We start from the raw sequence: 17,866 nt of genomic DNA, 5'->3' as shown, positions 1-17,866 counted from the left end.
GAGTCAGATGTGGTGTTGGATGACATCCAGCTCAGAGCAGATGAGGCTTTCATCTGCCCATGAGGGCTGAGCTTGTCTGTTGAACCAGGCACCCTTGTTATATGACATAGAGGAAACCACAGTGGTCTGAACAGGGTCCCCATCTAGTAGTCAGTTGAGAATTTATCAGTGTATATGGATGAGGAAACTGACTGGAAAAGAGCTAAAAAGTCAATGTCTCAAGATTAAAACTACAATGTGTGTGATAAAAATACACAAGTGGGTTTAATGACAAATTAGACAACACAAAAGAAAAGATTAGGGAAATTGAAAATAAGGCAATAGAATTAGAAATGCAAAAACAGAGAGAAAATTCAAAGCAGAGAAATAAAAAGACTGGCAACAAATGGACAGAGCTGTGGGTCAACTTCAAGTGGTTGAATATACCAATACAGAAGTAATTAAATTCTCAGAAAGAGAGGTAAGTGGAAAAAAGTTAAATAGCACAATTTCTTCAAATTTTTCAAAATTTGATGAGAACTATAACCCAATTGTAAATCAATAAGCTCAACAAACCCTAATCACAATAAATATGAAGAAAATGATACCAAGGCACATTACATAACTTATTCCCAAATTCTTTCCTACAACTTTCCTATCACCTACAGCTTAAGTTATATCCTCATTATGCTGCAAAAATAAATTCTAGCCCTTTACCCAGGCAGGGGAAGAACAAGTGATACTTCAGGAATGGTGTGGTCAGGAAAGCTTTATTACTCATGCATGAGGTCCCAGATCTGGGTAGTCCCGTAAGGTCTGAGCACCAATCTAGGGACAAAGGGTTTCTTTTATACATAACCGTCTTATATTGATAACATGGGTCAGTAAACACAAAAGTTTGTGACAAAAGACAGGTATTCAAGGATGCCCTGGGAGATCAATCAGCCTGGTGGCTGTCTGGCCTTGTTAAAATGTAATCTCTTTCAGGTAACCTCATCTCGATATGCTTTAGAGAGGCAAAATTTGTTGTTTACATTTACTTTGCATTATTTACTGCACCAAATCTGTGACTCTTTTAGCAAGAAACAGGAAAGATTTCATTTGATTAGCGGTTCCCTTTCAATTAAATTCATGAAGCTCTTCCCAATTGCCTTTTAGCACAACTTCCACTATTCTTGAGAATACCTTAAAGATTCATTTTTCCCATGCTTTGCTGCAAGAAAAGTAAGTGCCTTTGAGAAGAAATTAAGAGTTATGTGTTTAAAGTCTGCTTCTTCCTCCATCGAAAATCTCTCAAATGTCTAGAGCTGGATGTGGGGACTAGGTCAACTCTAAGTTACATCCACTTTAGGATCTGACAACTCAATGGAGGGGAGCATCAGTCTGCAGTCCTCTTGATTAACCTCTTCTGATGTGGAACCATTACCTTATAAATCTGAGGAAGGAGTCATCAAGTCCTTGGTATCTAGTGCTGCTTCTGGTGGACCCCTAGTCCATGAGTTAGAACCTGTTAGAAGAATGTAGTCCCTACTACTCTACTATACTCATTCAGCAGCAGATAGCTGGGGCAAGAATAAGAAGCACTGATGTCTAGCTCCTTCCAGAAAGAAATTCTTCCATCTGTGGGCTATAGGCAAGGGAACCCTGGCCTGGGGTACAGAGTTGAGTGGTTTGGGGCTGAGTTTGGAGTTGGGAGGATAGTAGCACACTCTTAAGATTTTTGTAGATTTCCTTGGATAGCTAGTCCCTCATTTACTGTTTATTCTTACTACCATTTTTAGAGTGATTTAAATGATTCTGTTTTGAAAAATATTTTTTACTGGGAACCAGTTCAGTAGATGCTTTTTGCTGTTGTACTGGAAGTTTTCTTCTTCAGACATCATTCTGTCTTCACTGGCCTGACCCATCTCCCACATAGGTGTCACTCTTTTTGGATTCAGGCCATTTCCAGTTAATAATGGAGGGGGAATTCTTCCAACCTAGGGGAAATTTATGTAGGCACTTTTACTTCCTAAAATTTGGTTATAGCTGCATTTTTTCCTGTTATAAAACCTTAGAACCATAGTAATCCAACTGTAATGCATGAGACTTCACAGGCGACTTCCAGAGAATTCAGAGAAGGAATGATATACTCATGGAATTATTTTTGATTAGAGGAGATACATGGATTGCAAGAAGAGAGTCTCATTGCATTCCATTGAAATCATTCAGTGTAGATACATTATCCCTACTTCCACATTATCCATGCATAATTACATTTTTATTTCAATATCAAACAAAATAAAAATAAAACCAACTAAAATGAAAACACAACCAAAACACCTGCTGTGACAACGCTATACCCAAGTTTGAAGTCTGGATCCATTCCTCATACAGGTTTTCTGCACTAAAGAAAAACATTATACCTGTGAGACAACCAGGAAATCCTTGTTTCCTGAGGCATGCTGGTATTTTAGCTTCCATTTATTTGGTTTTCTATTTTGCTTTGAAGAAGGTGGCTTTATTATATTTATTTAGAGTCTTCCCCTTGATAAGTCTCATTTATTGAAAGTAATATCTCCCATTTATTGAGTGCATAATGTGCCAGGAGCTGGTCTCATTCATTCTCTAATTATTTATTCATGAATTAATCTAACGAGTACTGTTCTAGACATCGGGGATACAAGATTGACATGATTTCTACCTTGGAATCCAGTGGAAGACAGGAGAGATTAAGTAAATAATTACTTGAACAAAGCTGTCAAATCATAGCATAAAGCAAAGAGTGCAAGATTGCATTGTCTCGAAATTAAGGATTTCTGTTCAATAGTAGGTGAAAGTCAGAAAGAACAGGCAAAGCCAATAGTAATTTCTTCAAAGTACAAAGAAAAGAATGGCACCCAGTAGAAAAAGGATGAGGGAAATGAACAGGAAATCTATAGAAATGGAAGGCAAATTACCTATCCATGAAGAGATATCTGCAATGAAAGTTAAAATTAAAACAAGAAACTGCTTTAAGGATTATACAGCATGACAAAATGGGATTTATAGCAGGGATAGAAGTATAATTCAATACCCCCAAATCAATCAATATAGTTCACCATATCAACAAAAAGAAAGGTAAAAACCATATGATATCAAAAGATGCCAAGAAAGCACTTATAAGACTTAGTTACCATTTATGATGACAACCCATAAAAAAATTGGGGACAAATGGAACATAATGTAACCCAATAAGAGCCATATATGATAAACCCATAGCTTGCATCATTCTCAATGGTGAAAAACTGAAAGCCTTTTAAGACCCAGTATAAGACAAGGATCCATTCTCACCAATACTATTCAACATAGTATTAGAAGTCTTAGCTAGTGCAATTAGGCAAGAGAAAGATATAAAAGGAATCCAAATTGAGACAGAACTAAAGCTATCAATATTTGCAGATGGTGTGAAAATATACATAAACAACTCTAAAGACTCCTACAAGACTAAAACAATAAGCCAGCTCAGCAAAATGACAGACTACAAAATCACCACACAAAAATCAGTTACCTTCCTATATGAAGACAATGAATTAGAAGAAGAAATTGAGAAATCATCCAATTATAATTACACCCCCCCAAAATACCAAGGATTAAGTCCAACAAAAGAAGTAAAGGACATATACAAGGAAAAACTATAAAAATTATTAAAAGAAGTAAAAGATACAAACAAATGGAAAGACATACCCTGATCATGGAGTGGAAGAATCAACATTGTCAAAATGGCCAAATTAGCAAAATCAGTTTATAGATTCAGTGCAATCCCAGTGAAAATTTCAATGACATTCTTCAAAGAAATGAAACAAACATTGCTGACATTCATACTGAACCACAAAAGATCCTGAATAGCCACAGCTCTCCTGACAAAAAAGGAGAAATGGTGGTTATCACACTTGCAGACTTCAAACTATACTATAAAGCCATAATAATTTTTTTTATAATAAATTTTATTTTTATATTCCCCATACAATTTCTTTTTTTTTTTTTATAAATTTTATTGTTATATTCCCCATACAATTGCAGCCCCCCCATTCTGACCCCAATCCCTCCCCTCCCGCCCCCGCCCCCCTAAAAGTGTCTCTGGTTCATAGTTTTTTGTTGATTTTGATTTTCACTTTCTTATATTCATTTTTCTGGTCCCTTATTTAAGTTTTCTAGATTCCTGCTATGAGTGAGACCATCCGGTATTTTTCTTTTTCTTTTTGGCTTATTTCGCTGAGCATGATCCCTTCCAGCGCCATCCATGTTGCTGCAAATTGCATGTGTTTATCTTTTTTGAATGCTGAGTAATATTCCATGGTATATATGTACCACATCTTCTTGATCCAGTCATCTATTTTTGGGCATTTGGGTTGTTTCCAAAGCTTAGCTATTGTAAACAGTGCTGCTATAAACATAGGGGTGCAGGTGTTCTTTGGAATTGATGTTTCTGTGTCCTTTGGGTAAATACCTAGGAGTGGAATTGCTGGATCATATGGAAGCTCTATGTTTAGTAGGTCCAGAAATCTCCACACAGCTTTCCACAGTGGTTGGACCAGTTTGCACTCCCACCAACAGTGCAGAAGAGTTCCTTTTTCTCCACACCCTCGCCAACATTTGTTGTTGCTAGTTTTTTTAATATGTGCCATTGTAAAGCCATAATAATTAAAACGGCATGCTACTGGAACAAAAACAAACACACAGACCAATGGAATAGAATTCCATTGGTGCAAAAATAAAACCACACATATATGGACAGTTAATCTATGACAAAGGAGTGAAGACTATATACTAAAACAAGGAAAGCTTGTTTAATGAACAGTGTTTGGAATATTGGATTGCCACATGCAAAAGAATGAACAAGACCACTATCTCACATCATACATGAAAATGAATAAATGAATAAAAAGACTTGGATGCAAGCCCTGAAACCACAAAATACATAGAATAAAACATAGGCAAAATACTCCATGACATAAGCTTCGGAGATACTTTTGCAGATTTGTCCCTAGCAGCAAGGAACATAAAAGACAATATAAACAATTGGGATTACCTCAAATTAAAGATCCTCTGAAGCTCAGTGAAAGAGACCATCACCAAAATAATGAGATACCCTGCTTATTGGGGGAAAATATTTGCACTCCACACATCTGGCATGGGACAGATAGCAAATATCTACAAAAAGCAAATACAGCTCAACAAAAAGAAAACAACCCAATCATAAAATGGGAACAAGAACTAAATAGGTACTTCTCCAAAGAAGACATTAAAAGATGTTATCATTACTTATCATCAGAGAAATGCAAATCAAAACCACAGCAATTTGCAACCTCACATCAGTGAGAATGGACCGTATTAAAAATACTGTAAACAGCAGGGTTGGCAAGGATGTTCAGAAAAGGAGCTCTATTACTCTGCTGGTGGGGATGTAGACTGGTCCAGCCCCCTATGGAAATCAGTGTGGAGTTTTCTCAAAATACTTACAATGATCTTCTATATGACCCAGCAATTCCACTCCTAGGTATCTACCCAAAGGACACTAATTGAAAAGGAAACCTTCACTCTGATATTTGTTGCACTACTTAGAATAGCTAAGATTTAGAAACAGCTCAAATGTCCCCAAACTGATTTGTGGATCAAAATGTGACACACACACACACATACACACACACACACGAGAACAGTGATCCAAAAAGATAAAGTCATACCACTTGTGGCAACATGGATAGAGTTGGAAGGGATTATGCTGAGTGAAATAAGCCAGAAGGATGGGTTATGAGTGCTTTGGTGGTGGGAGTTAGAAGGTGACCACAACTGAGGGGACAAACCCCACATTATCAAAATATTAACAAGTATGTAAAATAATGATACTTCATTAAAAAATAAAAAATAAAATGGCTTCACATCCAACAGAATAGCAATTAGGGATAAACTTCTGTTTTGATAAGGATCTGGGCAGACAGGAAGTCTAAAGTGTGAACTCTGTGGCCATTCCAAAGAACTTGGGGAAATGCAGGGCCTGCACCCTAGGACTGTCCAACTGCTGCCTTGTGCCTCAGAGAAATCCTTGATCAGTCCTACCAGGAGTCATGCACAAGGAGGTCACCTGTCCTTTCATTTATGATAGAACAAAATTGGGGCAGTTTGGTGTCTTCTAGAATGGAATCTCACGGTTACTGTGCCCTGCATTGGGGAACCTCAGCTGTTTCAGCTATACCAGGAGTGCGTTCCATTCAGCCTGCTGCACCTGCCAGTGGACAGGGCCACAGCCGGAGCCTCATGGTGCTGGGTCCTATATCAGGGGCCTTTGGAGACCCCAAGTGGTCTGGTCAAAAGAAGCCACCAGAGCCATCATCCCTGCCCAGTGGCCAAAGTGGCCCAGAAATAAAGGGAGAAAATCCAAAATCTAGGATAAACAAAAGAGGAGAAATTACAATAGACCCAGTAGAAATCCAGAGGATGGAGATTACTATGAACATTTATAGGCAAACAAGTTCAACAACCTAGATGAGATGGACAAATTCTTGGAATATACAATCACCCGAAGCTGAACAAAGAAGAAATAGAGAATGTAAACAAACCAATTACAAGTAGTGGAATTGAAATAGTAATCAAAATCCTCCCGAGAAACAAAAGCCCAGGACCAGATGGAACTACAAGTGAGTTCTACCAAACATTCAAAGATGAACGAATGCCTATCCTACAAAAACTTTCAAAAATCAAGAAGGGAAACTACCAACTTCATTTTATGAAGCCAATACTGCATTAATACCAAAACCAAACAAAGACAGCCACAAGGAAACCTCAGACCAATCTCCCCAATCAATGCAGATGTAAAAATCCTCAATAAATTCTTAGCAAACTGAATCTAACGATGCATCAAAAGGATTATACATCACAACCCAGTGGGATTTGTCCCAGGGGCACAAGGGTGGTTCAACATCCTAAAATCAATTAATGTAGCCCAATACATCAACAAAAGAAAAATAAACAAAATATCATCGTATCAATAGATGCTGAGAAAGCATTTGATAAAGTCCAACATCCATTTATGATGAAGTCCCATGTAAAACTTGGGATGAAAGGAATACAGATTAACATAAAAAAACCATATATGACAAACCCATAGCTAATGTCATTATTAATGTTGAAAAACTGAAAACCTTCCCATTCAGATCTGGAATAGGACAAGGATATCCACTCTCACCACTGCTTTCCAGTATAGTACTAGAAGTTCTAGCTAGGGCAATTAGGCAGGAGAAAGACATAAAAAAATCCAAAAAAGGAAAGAAGCAGTGAAACTATCATTACATGTAGATTATATGATAATATACATAGAGAGTCCTGAAAAATCTACAGAAAAACTAATTAAAACAATAAATTAGTTTAGTAAGGTAGCTGGTCACAAAATCAATACACAAAAAAATCAGTAGCCTTCCTATATGCAAACAGTCAATCTTAAGAGGAAGAAATTAAGAAAACCATACTATTTATAACTGTACTCCAAAAAATTAAATACCTGGTAAGAAATCTAAAAAGGAGGTGAAAAACTTATATAAGGAAAACTAAAAAAAACACTGTTAAAAGAAATAGAAGAAGACATAAAGAAATGGAAAGATACTTCCTGTTTATGGACTGGAAAAATTAACATTATCAAATTGACTATATTACCAATAGTGATTTACAGATTCAGTGCAAGTCCAATAAAAATCTCAGTGACATGTTTGAAAGAAATAGAACAAATATTGGTGAAATTCACCTGGAACCACAAAATAACCCTAAATAGCAAAAGCTCTCCTGACTAAAAGGGGGAAGAATAGAGGCATTACACTCCCAGACTTCAAACAATACTACAAGGCCATTATAATAAAAACAGTATGTCATTGGAACAAAGGCAGACACACAGACCAATGGAATTAAATTGAAAGTCCAGAAATAAAACCATACATATATGGTCAACTAATCTGTTACAAAGGACCAACGAATATACATTGGAACAAGGAAAGCCTCTCCAATTCCCCAATGTTGGGAAAACTGGACTACAACTTGCAAAAAAATGAAACTAACCTCTCACACCATATACAAAAATCAACTCAAAATAGATAAAAGACTTGAATGTAAGACCTGACACAGTAAAATACATAGATAAATGCATTGACAAAACACTTCATGACTTAAACCTCACAAACATCTTTGAGGATTCTTCTCCAGATTTAAGGAAAACACAGAGAAGATAAACAGCTCGGACTACAGCAAACTAAAAAGCTTCTGTACAGCTAAAGAGACAATAATCAAAATGAAGAGACATGCTACTGAGTGGGAGAAAATATTCGCGCACTATCCGACAGATAAGGGACTAATATCATCAAAGATCTACAAAGAACTTGCACAACACTGTCAGTACCAGGCTTACACCAGCAGGGGGACCTGGGGTGGTGGTCGCTTCCGCCCAAAGATGAGTCACTTCCGCCCAAAGCGGAGGCTGATGCAACAGTAACCGGATGTTGCAAATCCACGTAAAGTGCATGCGCAGGCTTTCCGAGATATAGCCCCTCCCCTAAAATAAAGAGAGTTCCTGCAGCCATCCATGTGAGTAGAAGCGTCTTTTCATCCCCAGCCCCTCCGCCGTGTTCCTGAACCCCGTCGGCCTGCAGGCAGGACCGGCACAACACAACAAAAACAAAGCAAACAACCCAGTCAAAGATGGGCAAAATAACTAAAAAGACACTTCTCCAAAGAAGAACTGCAAATGTCCAACAGGCATGTGAAAAAATGTTCAGTATCACTAGTTATCAGGGAAATGCAAGTCAAAACCACAACAAGATACCACCTCACTCCACTTAAGAATGACCCACATTAAAAAAAAAAAACAGGCAACAACATGTGGGAGATAAAGGAACCTTCTTACACTGCTGGTGGGAGTGCCAACGGGTCTAGCCACTATGGAGAGCTGTGTGGAGATTCCTCAACCTACTAAAGATAGAGCTTCCATATGATCCAGCAATTCCACTCCTAGGGATCTATCCAAAGGACACAGAAACATTAAAAGGGCACCTGCAACCCTATGTTGATAGTAGCACTATTTACAACAGCTAAGATGTGGAAACAACCTAAATACCCCCAAATTGATGAATGGATCAAAAAGTAGTGGTATATTTATACAATAGAATATTACTCAATGGTCAAAAAAAGCAAACTCATGCCATTTGTGGCAACATGGGTGGAGCTGGAAGTGATTATGCTAGCTGAAATTAGAGGGAAAAGCATAAATATCGATGGTCTCACATGTGGAAGATAGAGAAACCAAATGAAAGATCAGGAAAAAATCAAAACTAGCAGGCTGGCCATAGAACTGAGGCACACAGCAAAGGGGTGGGGCAAAACCAAGGAGGGATGAGCACACGGGAATATGTTGATGGTTCACGGGTGATAGGGTGGCAGGAGAAATATGGGGACTACCGTGGTGTAAGAAAAACAATTGACTAATAGAAAACAAAACATATTGTTGTTCTTGGAAAGAAAGCATAATTTAGGATATTATGAACACTGTACTATTAACCAAAAGATAAAATTATTTTAAAACATGTTTTAGTTATGAAATTTGAGAAGGTAATACATGCATATGCTACAAAAATCAAAATTGCAGAGTTGTACAAAATGAAAAATAACTCTTTTTGATACCTTGATCTATTCAGTTCTCATCCTCAGTTTTTCAAATGTTCCTTTATAAATATTACATATATGTATATATACATATCACATTTATGCATGTGTATCTCTATTTGATATTTACTTTAATTTTCAAACATCTTCCTATTTGCTATAGTAAAATGCATTACAAACATATTTCGTGATTGCTTTGTATATATATCTATGTCTACATTGTGTGTCTTCAAATAATTAAATTACTGAATTAGCATATCAAAAAAGTTGTGATTTATGACGTATGTATATTAAACAGCACTACTCCTCTTACAAAGAGATGCACATATTTAAGTGCATGTATTAATTGCATTGAATGCACCTTGGGAATGAAAATGGGAATAAGGAACAAAGGTGAATTGTCCATATACCTCTACGTCACCTGTACTTACATCTATGTTGATGAAGGTGCGTGTGTAGGTGAATACTAATCGAGGGTATATTCTATGTATTATGGAAAGTGAACTCAACTCTGAACCTCACGTGCACCCAGAGCCTAATAGAATCTTTGAAAACCTAACCAAAAATCAGCACCCATAATTATTTACCTGCACTTGTGACAAGGAATGTGAAGCCTATAAAGTAATGTTCCCATCATAATGGACTCCTGGAGGGAAAATATTTCCAAATTAATATGCCTGTTTTCCAGCCAGAAATGTCAGGTGCACTATTGCGGGCTGTGCACAAAGACAAGTGCTTTTCTTTATTTTGTCTCCATGGAGAGCTTGTTGATGGCAACTGGAATCCTCTGGAACAAGATAAGCAGAGTGCAAGGTGGAGAGGGAGGCAGATGTGGCAAGAAATGAAATGGGCAAATCATTTTTCCAGGAACTCTGATGGGATAGCCTGCAATTCATTTTAAATTAAAAGGCAAGAAATGTGTCAAATGAAAGCCACGAAGGAGAGGCAGGACAAATATCTTTGAGGATCCTCAAGGTGCAAGTTCATTTGCAACTGGATGATCAGGAAAGTCTGCACAGAAGCAGCTGCACTAGAGGTTGGGGGAGATGAGCTTTCAATCTGCAGTATGGCGATTCCAGTTTAAGTAGAGCCGGTGTGCGCAGACAGGAAAGTGCGTGTGGGAGGCTGAAGTGGGAAAAAGAACTGGGACACGGGAACACACTGGACGTGGCCTGCTGGTGAGCAGGGATCTGTCTTCTCTGTTCCCGCTGCATGTCCCAGCATCTCGTGGAGTGGGCCATCAAATATCCTTGTTGGATGGATGCATGAATGAATGAGGAGGAAGGAAAGGAGGTGAGAGAGATGTCTACAGGGGACTTGAAGATGCCCAAAAGACATATTCCTTTGTTCCAAATGCTTTGGGAGATGTCTCTGCCCATCTGCAGAGACAGCTTTTCTGATGGGCATGTGACGCCACAGCCCTGCCCTTGAAGCTCGCTTCTTTATCCCGGAAAGTGCAGATGGAAATCACCATTTGCAGAGCTCCCGGAGACTTCAGGGTGGAAGCGACAGTCCTACTCTTGAAGATGTACAGCAGTTGTCCTGTTAGGCCTCCTTTGCCCCACGTGGCCCTGGAGCGTGGGGTCCAGTGTGCTCCATTTGCAAGCTCAGGTGATGTTCTCCAGGGGAAGCAGAGCTTCCTCCCTGCCATGCCTTGAGGCCATGAAGTCCATGGTGTGATGGCTGTTGACTCCTCCACGTCTCCCCCAGGCTGTGGGTTACCTGGAGTTTCCTCTGGCATCTGCATCCAGGACTCACTGCTCATCTCCCCTCAGGGCTGCCACTGGGAGCCACTGGGGGCCAGGCCTGAGAACTGAGGTGCTCCCCTGCTGCGGACTGCGGGCAGCCGTCTGCTGTCTCTGCTTGCCTCAAGGCCAGCGGGCTCCTACCAAGACTTCGCGTTTCCTCACCTGCCTTTGTCTCCATCTCACTGTTTTTACCCTCATCTTCGGTGGCCTCCTTCATCCTGTCGACATATAATTTGTCTCCACTCGCACTGAATGCAGAAAGCCTCCCAGGAACAAGCAAAGCCACCGTTGAATAGATATCCTGACCTCTTTACCCGCTTCTTTCTCTTCCGTGGGTCGTTGGCCCGAGATCAGGCGGCGCCAAGTGCTCCAAAGTGGCGTGTTATTTCCAGTGACAGCCTGTGAGTGAACGGCGTCCTAGGCCCCGCTTTCTTCTGAAGCAGGAGTTTTCTCTGACCCTCCTCCTCTCTGTCCCCCGAAATCAGGTACTCTGTCTCGTGGGAAAGGCCTCCTTCTGCACGGAGATGCACAGAGGCAGAGACACCCTGATTATGAGAGACAGGGACGGGAGCTGCGTGAACAAGCTCCGCCCAGCTCCCTGATCAGTTGTCCTAGCCTTTCAAGAATTTCTTTATTCTGTCTGCTCACAGATTTAATACTTCATTTAAATCTTCTGCTACCTCCTCTTCCAGACCTGGATCCCCGAGTCCTCACAGAAGCAGCTCTTGCCCGGGGCTGTGTCTCGAGGCAGGTCTGGGCTCAGGGCCACCTGGGGGCAAACCATCTGCTGCTACTTTTGTGCTGGGTCATGCAGCGTAAGCGACCTTTCAGCTTGCTCATCTGCTCGCAGAGCTGGGAGGACACTGGGAGTCGCCTCCCGAATGCCAAGGGCCTCCCTAGGACCCGCATCCCGAGCACCATTGTCCAGTGTCCTCTGACCTCACTCCCAGGCTTCTCCCCACTCCCAGGGGCCACACGATCCTAGTCACCCCCACCTCCACCATGCTCCCTGAAAGCTGATCGTGCCCTGGACAGTCCCTGGGAGCCCCAGTGACCCCCACCTGGACATCTGCTGGTCACCCTGCAACCCCATGCCCACATCCTCCTCTCTGCCCCCACACATGTTCCGTGGGGTGTCTCCGCCCACCCCTCTCCTGTGCGTGGGCTCAGTGCACATAACAGGTGTGTTTATTGTCTGCCCACGAGGCTGTGTGCTCTGGGGCTGGTGTCTGACTGCTCCGTAGCTTCACTCCAGCATTTGGATTCTGTAGTCAAACCTCTGCCTGTCCCCCCCAGGGCCGGCTGCCCACCCTCTGAGCCCCAGGCCCCGTCTCCCTCTGCCACGGGAGAAGGGCAAGAGCACGCAATGCCTACGGCCTCGGCAGGGTTCAGGCAGGGGGTGCAGCCCACGCTGCAAGCTTGTGAACCAAGTTGGCCTGTGCAATTTGTTTCATTCTCCCAAACCACCTGGCCTTCGATGTCCTCCGTTCTCGGTCCCCATCTGCCTCCCGGGCCCCCCTTAATGTCCCAGGGCAAAGGAAAATCTTTTACCCCCTTTCGGTGATTGAGGCCCCCATGATACACAGAAGCCCAGTGTCACCTCACACCAGGATCCCCATCTCTGCTGCACTGCCTGCCTTCCCAGGGAACGTGGGGTACTGGGGTGTGAGGGACACTTGTCTCTTAATGTATGAAGCAGAGCTATGCAGACGGACTAGAGTAGTCGCTGTGTTAAAACGTAAGGGGGAGCTATGGAAACAATGTCTATAAAGGGTCCGTGGGGGAGGATGACACCAGGTGAGCAGCTCTGCTGGTTGGAGTGCTGGGCGGGTAGGGTCGGCCTTGCCCACCCGGGCCCTGGTAGCCATCCTGCTGCCTGGCAGGCTCAGCATGTGCTCAGAAAATGAATAAGGGAGGACTGCGTCATGGGCGCATGCCTTTACTCCCTCTCTGCTTCTGGACTTGTCAGACTGCTATCGTTTAGTCAAACCACTACTGCTTGGCCTACAAAGTTCAAGTCCAAGGCCCTTTCTGCTGAGAAGTGAGGCCAAGAGGCTGACTCCTGGGCAGCCTCTGCGCTGGAAGGACTTCACACTGGTCATGGTAACACAGGCAGCCACTAGAGGGCCAGCTCGCCACAGCAGAGGTGCTCTGTGCCAGCCTCCCTCAGCCTCCTGGGTGCCTCCTTGTTCATCAGATGTACCCTGCAGGCCCTTTGTGCTGCCCCTCTGGTGGGTGCTGTCCTCCCCTACACCTATTCAGTGGGTTTCCCCAGATGTCAGTGCAGCTGTTGCTTTAGCAACAGAAGACTTCCCTGTCCTTCTGTTTAAACTGTTCAAATGTGAGACAGCCTTCCCTCTCTGGCATTCCTTCCCTGCTTTATCCTTTCTCATTAGAAGCATATCCTTCTGTCAGATTATCTGCTTTTAAAATTTGTTTGTTTAGTCTTTGTTTCCTCTCACCACATAAGCTTTGTGAGAGCAGAATGTCTGTTGATTGAATATTACCAGGTACACAGCAGGTGCTTAATGCATACTAGTTTAATAGGTTAAATCCTATTTCGTGAATGCACTCTGTCTCTCCAAAGTAGAAAAGCAAAGTCACAACTTGCCTATGACAGGCCGGCCAATGGCGGTGGCCTCCCCATGAGCACATGCTGGCGCGGGGCAGCAGTGGGATCGTGTAGTCCTCCACCAGGGGAAGCGAGACTGCAGGTCTGAGATGCCCAGTGCTGCTGGGCACCTGTGCTGTGCTGGCCGCGCTGCGGCTGACAAATGATAGCGCCTCGTGCCATAGCTGATAGACAGGTCTGCCCTCTGGCAGTCTCATAATTGCTCTGTTTATTTTCAGGGCTGTGTGTGACCCATTGCCTCTCTGCTTCTTTCCCCAGCAGATTTCAAATGGTTTCACTTCAAGCTCAGTCTTGAGGGATGCCCAGGCGTGGCTGTGACTGTGGGCTCAGCAGCTGTGTCCCCTGGGCCTAGGGCTCGGGGCCAGGCCGGGCTGTCTGTCTTCCTCCTGAAGAGGATGTCAGCACAGCAGCGACAGCAGGTGGAGTCCCTCCATGGAAGCTGACAGCAGACTTCAGAGGCCCCCAAATATCTGCATCTCCACCAGGTGATGAGCCTCTTCTACAGGCAGGGATCCTGGTGACCAGAAGCCTTTCAATAATGCATTAAACTGGACCAGAAAACAGCTGAAGTGTATTCTGAAGGGAGTATTTCTATGTATAAAAGCAAAGTAAGAGAAAATAGCAATTACAGGCTGAATTTTAACGAGAGCCTTTTTGTCTGGCCTCTTTCCCTGTCTCTGTACACTGGGCTGCTGCTGGGCAGCTGCTGTTCCTTACGGTGGGCTTCGAGATCAGACACCCGCAGCACACTAGCCGCCCATGAAGTAAAGGATGTCTATTATTGGCCAACATGTTCTTGCTCACAGCCTTGAGTACGTGTGGGATCCATCTCCCTGAAAAGGTTCAGAGAATCTTTTCCCAAGATGTCCAGGGTAAGCCTTTTTCAATGCCTTCACCTTGGTATGTGGAACTAAGGTTAATTGAGGTCCTGCAGGATGCAGGGGAAGCTGTTACCATTACTTAAACATTGAAGATTGTGTAGATGTAGGGCCATCTCCACAACAACCTGTTTGAAGGCAGGGCAGACATCTAGAGGCAAGTTTTCATCACATGAAGTCACTCTTTCCTCATCCTGTGACACCCTTTTCTCCCTCCTTGATGCTCCAGGCCCCTTAGCATGGGATACAAACTCCTGTTTCACCCCATTTGCTTTAGAACTTACAGCCGTGTAAATTCTGCATGCACATGTCGTCAACTGTGCTTTTTCTCTTACGGATCTGCCTGATGTTAGTTTGTTTGTTTACCTGCCCTGAGTAGCACGTGGTGGTGTGGGGGCTGAGTGGATTTTCACAGCTCTGAGAGGCCAAGGTGCACAGCAGAGGGGCAGAGGAGCCAGGGGTGCCATCTCAGAAGCGGCAGCAGGGCCCACTCCAGGATGCGGCTCCTTGACGACTTTATTTGAGGAGGAGGAGAGACCAGGAGCAGGGATGCTGCAGAATCTTCCCTCCACGTTGGTCCTCCCTTTCATACTGTCTTCTTTCCATGTCAGCCAGAAATGGGGTCACCCTCCTCTCCAGGCAAGGCCCACTTCCCTGTTCAAGGGACCCCTGGCCATTTGACTCAGTGTCCTGGGGCACTAAGCCTAGAGCTCAAAAGCCAGAGTTTGGACAGAATGGGCTTGGAGCTCATGCATTCCCTCATCAGCACTCTCCCTGGGGGACCCGGGGTCCCCCTCTGTGGGTCAGAATGCAGATGTCTAGCTTTCTGGGACGGTGAATGACAAATACGTAAATTGTGTCAAAAAATGTTGTTTAGAAACGCAGCGGAATGGAATGTCACATCAAGACCTCTGGCTTTCCAGGGGGCCAGTAGGTACCAGCTGGTCCCAGTTCTAGATTGAATGTGAATAAAGAACAGAGAAAGCAGCTAGAGCACGAGCGCAGCCCTGCACACACATACACAAACACACACATGCACCGTGTACATTCCCACAGGCTCATGGCGCGTGCACGCACACACACGCACTCTCTCCCCACACACCCACACATGCAGGCTCCTGTGCTCGCATGTCTGCATGTCCTTCCCTGTGGGCCTCCTTTGGCCCCCTCCTGACCTGCCGCTGCCCGTCCCCTGCCCCTCTTTCCTCTGTGCTGCCGTGAAGCTGTTTGGAAAATCTCTGAGCAAGTGGTCTCAGGACTTTGCTCAGGATGCGCCTCCAACCTAGAAAGAGCTCTTTCAGCTCCTTTTCCCCAGACTCTCTAACTCACACCTGCCCTGCCTTTCCCCCACCCCGGCCCGCACCCCAGTATCTCCTCCTGCCGGCTATATTGACACAAGACACTGAGCTCAGGTTCAGCTCAAATCTGGGTTCTCTGGGAAGATACCCGGGTCAGCCGGGGTAGCGGGCACCTGCTATGTCCTTGAGGTTCTTTCATTCCCCTCGTCCTAGGGGCACCTGCCTCTGAATCCTGCATCTTCTGAGCAGTGTCAACACCCCGCAGGGCCTCAGCAGGCCTGTTAAACAGCAAGGAGAAATGCCTTTGCAGCAGGCCCCAGATAGTCAGCAGGGGGAGCTCTAGGAGCGTGAAAGGAAGGCTCAGGGTTTAGGTAGGAGCATCTATCTATCTGTCCTGGCCTCTTTCTCTGAGGAATTGTTTACTTGGGAATTTGGTACTAAATTGGGGAGCTGTATGCTAATGTGGAGGCATCTTTTCTCTGAAACTCCTAATAAGCACCTGATTAATACTTCTAAAATAATTTAAAAAGCTGTGATCATAGCTTTTTCTTCAGATAATCAAAGAAGGGAGAAAAGTCTCCCAAGCACATTTCCTCTGTCTGCCTGCTCTGACTCCTGGGTACTCCAGGAAACAATCCTATTTGTCACAGTACAATGATCTGGGACTCTGGGAGCCATAATGTATGATTTCATAGCATTGGTGGATAAATAGCTATAATTTTCATTAGTCTTCCTTGAGTAAGCTTCCTGCTGAAACAGAAGACATGGCCTGTGAGCTAGATGCGCATCCCTGGGGGAAGGATTATAATTGCCAACAGGAAAGCAGGATGGATAAGAGGACAAGAGCAGAGCAGACCCCGGGAGCCCTGCAAGACAGCTGTTGACTCAGGTGGCTCTCTGTGGGAGATGGGTGAGCTTCTCTGATAGAGTGATTCATTCCTAAGTACTTAAATAACATCCATCCCAACACGTGGGTAAGATTATTCACAGCAGTTTTATAAGTAATGGCTCAAAACTGTAAACAAACCAAATGTCCACCAACAGGTGAACTGGTGAACTGGTGAACAAAACTGCACCATCGTTCCACACACTGGAATATTGTTCAACAAGATAAAAAGAATAAACTCGTGATACATGTAACAATACAGATGAATCTTGTTGGGGAGGATGCTAAACTTTATATAGCCCTCTAAATCTGTAGGCTGGAAAATTACGATCCAAGCTAACAGGAGAAAAGATAAACTTCAATTATGTGCCTATGGAATTCCTAGAATATGAACCCACCTGTGGTCCTTCCGTTAAAGTTATATAGATTCTAGTAAAGGGACCAGCAGGGAGCAATGAATATGTGAGGGGGAAAAAACTTTGCAATTTAAAGAAAAAAGAGTTTTTCAGGGTTCTTCTCTACATCCATCAAAAATAGACCCCTTGCAAGCCCTAGCCTGGGGTGTAAGGCTGTCTCCCACCTCTGAGGCCACAGGAGATCTTCTGTGTTTAGGGAGGTAGACAGCTAGGTCACAAATCATTCCCGAATCTTCTGTCTCCCAGCTTCTTCAAAATAATTAGCTTGCTGCTTAAGCACATGCTGGGGCAGGCTGTCTTTGGCCCCAACAATCTCAAAGCATCATGCTGAGTGAAAGCTGTTGGGCTTTAATGAAAGTGTGTGTGATT

Source organism: Talpa europaea, assembly GCF_964194135.1.
Source record: "Talpa europaea genome assembly, chromosome: 1".
Classification (NCBI taxonomy): Eukaryota; Metazoa; Chordata; class Mammalia; order Eulipotyphla; family Talpidae; genus Talpa; species Talpa europaea.
Note: the sequence above shows the minus strand (reverse complement) of the source record.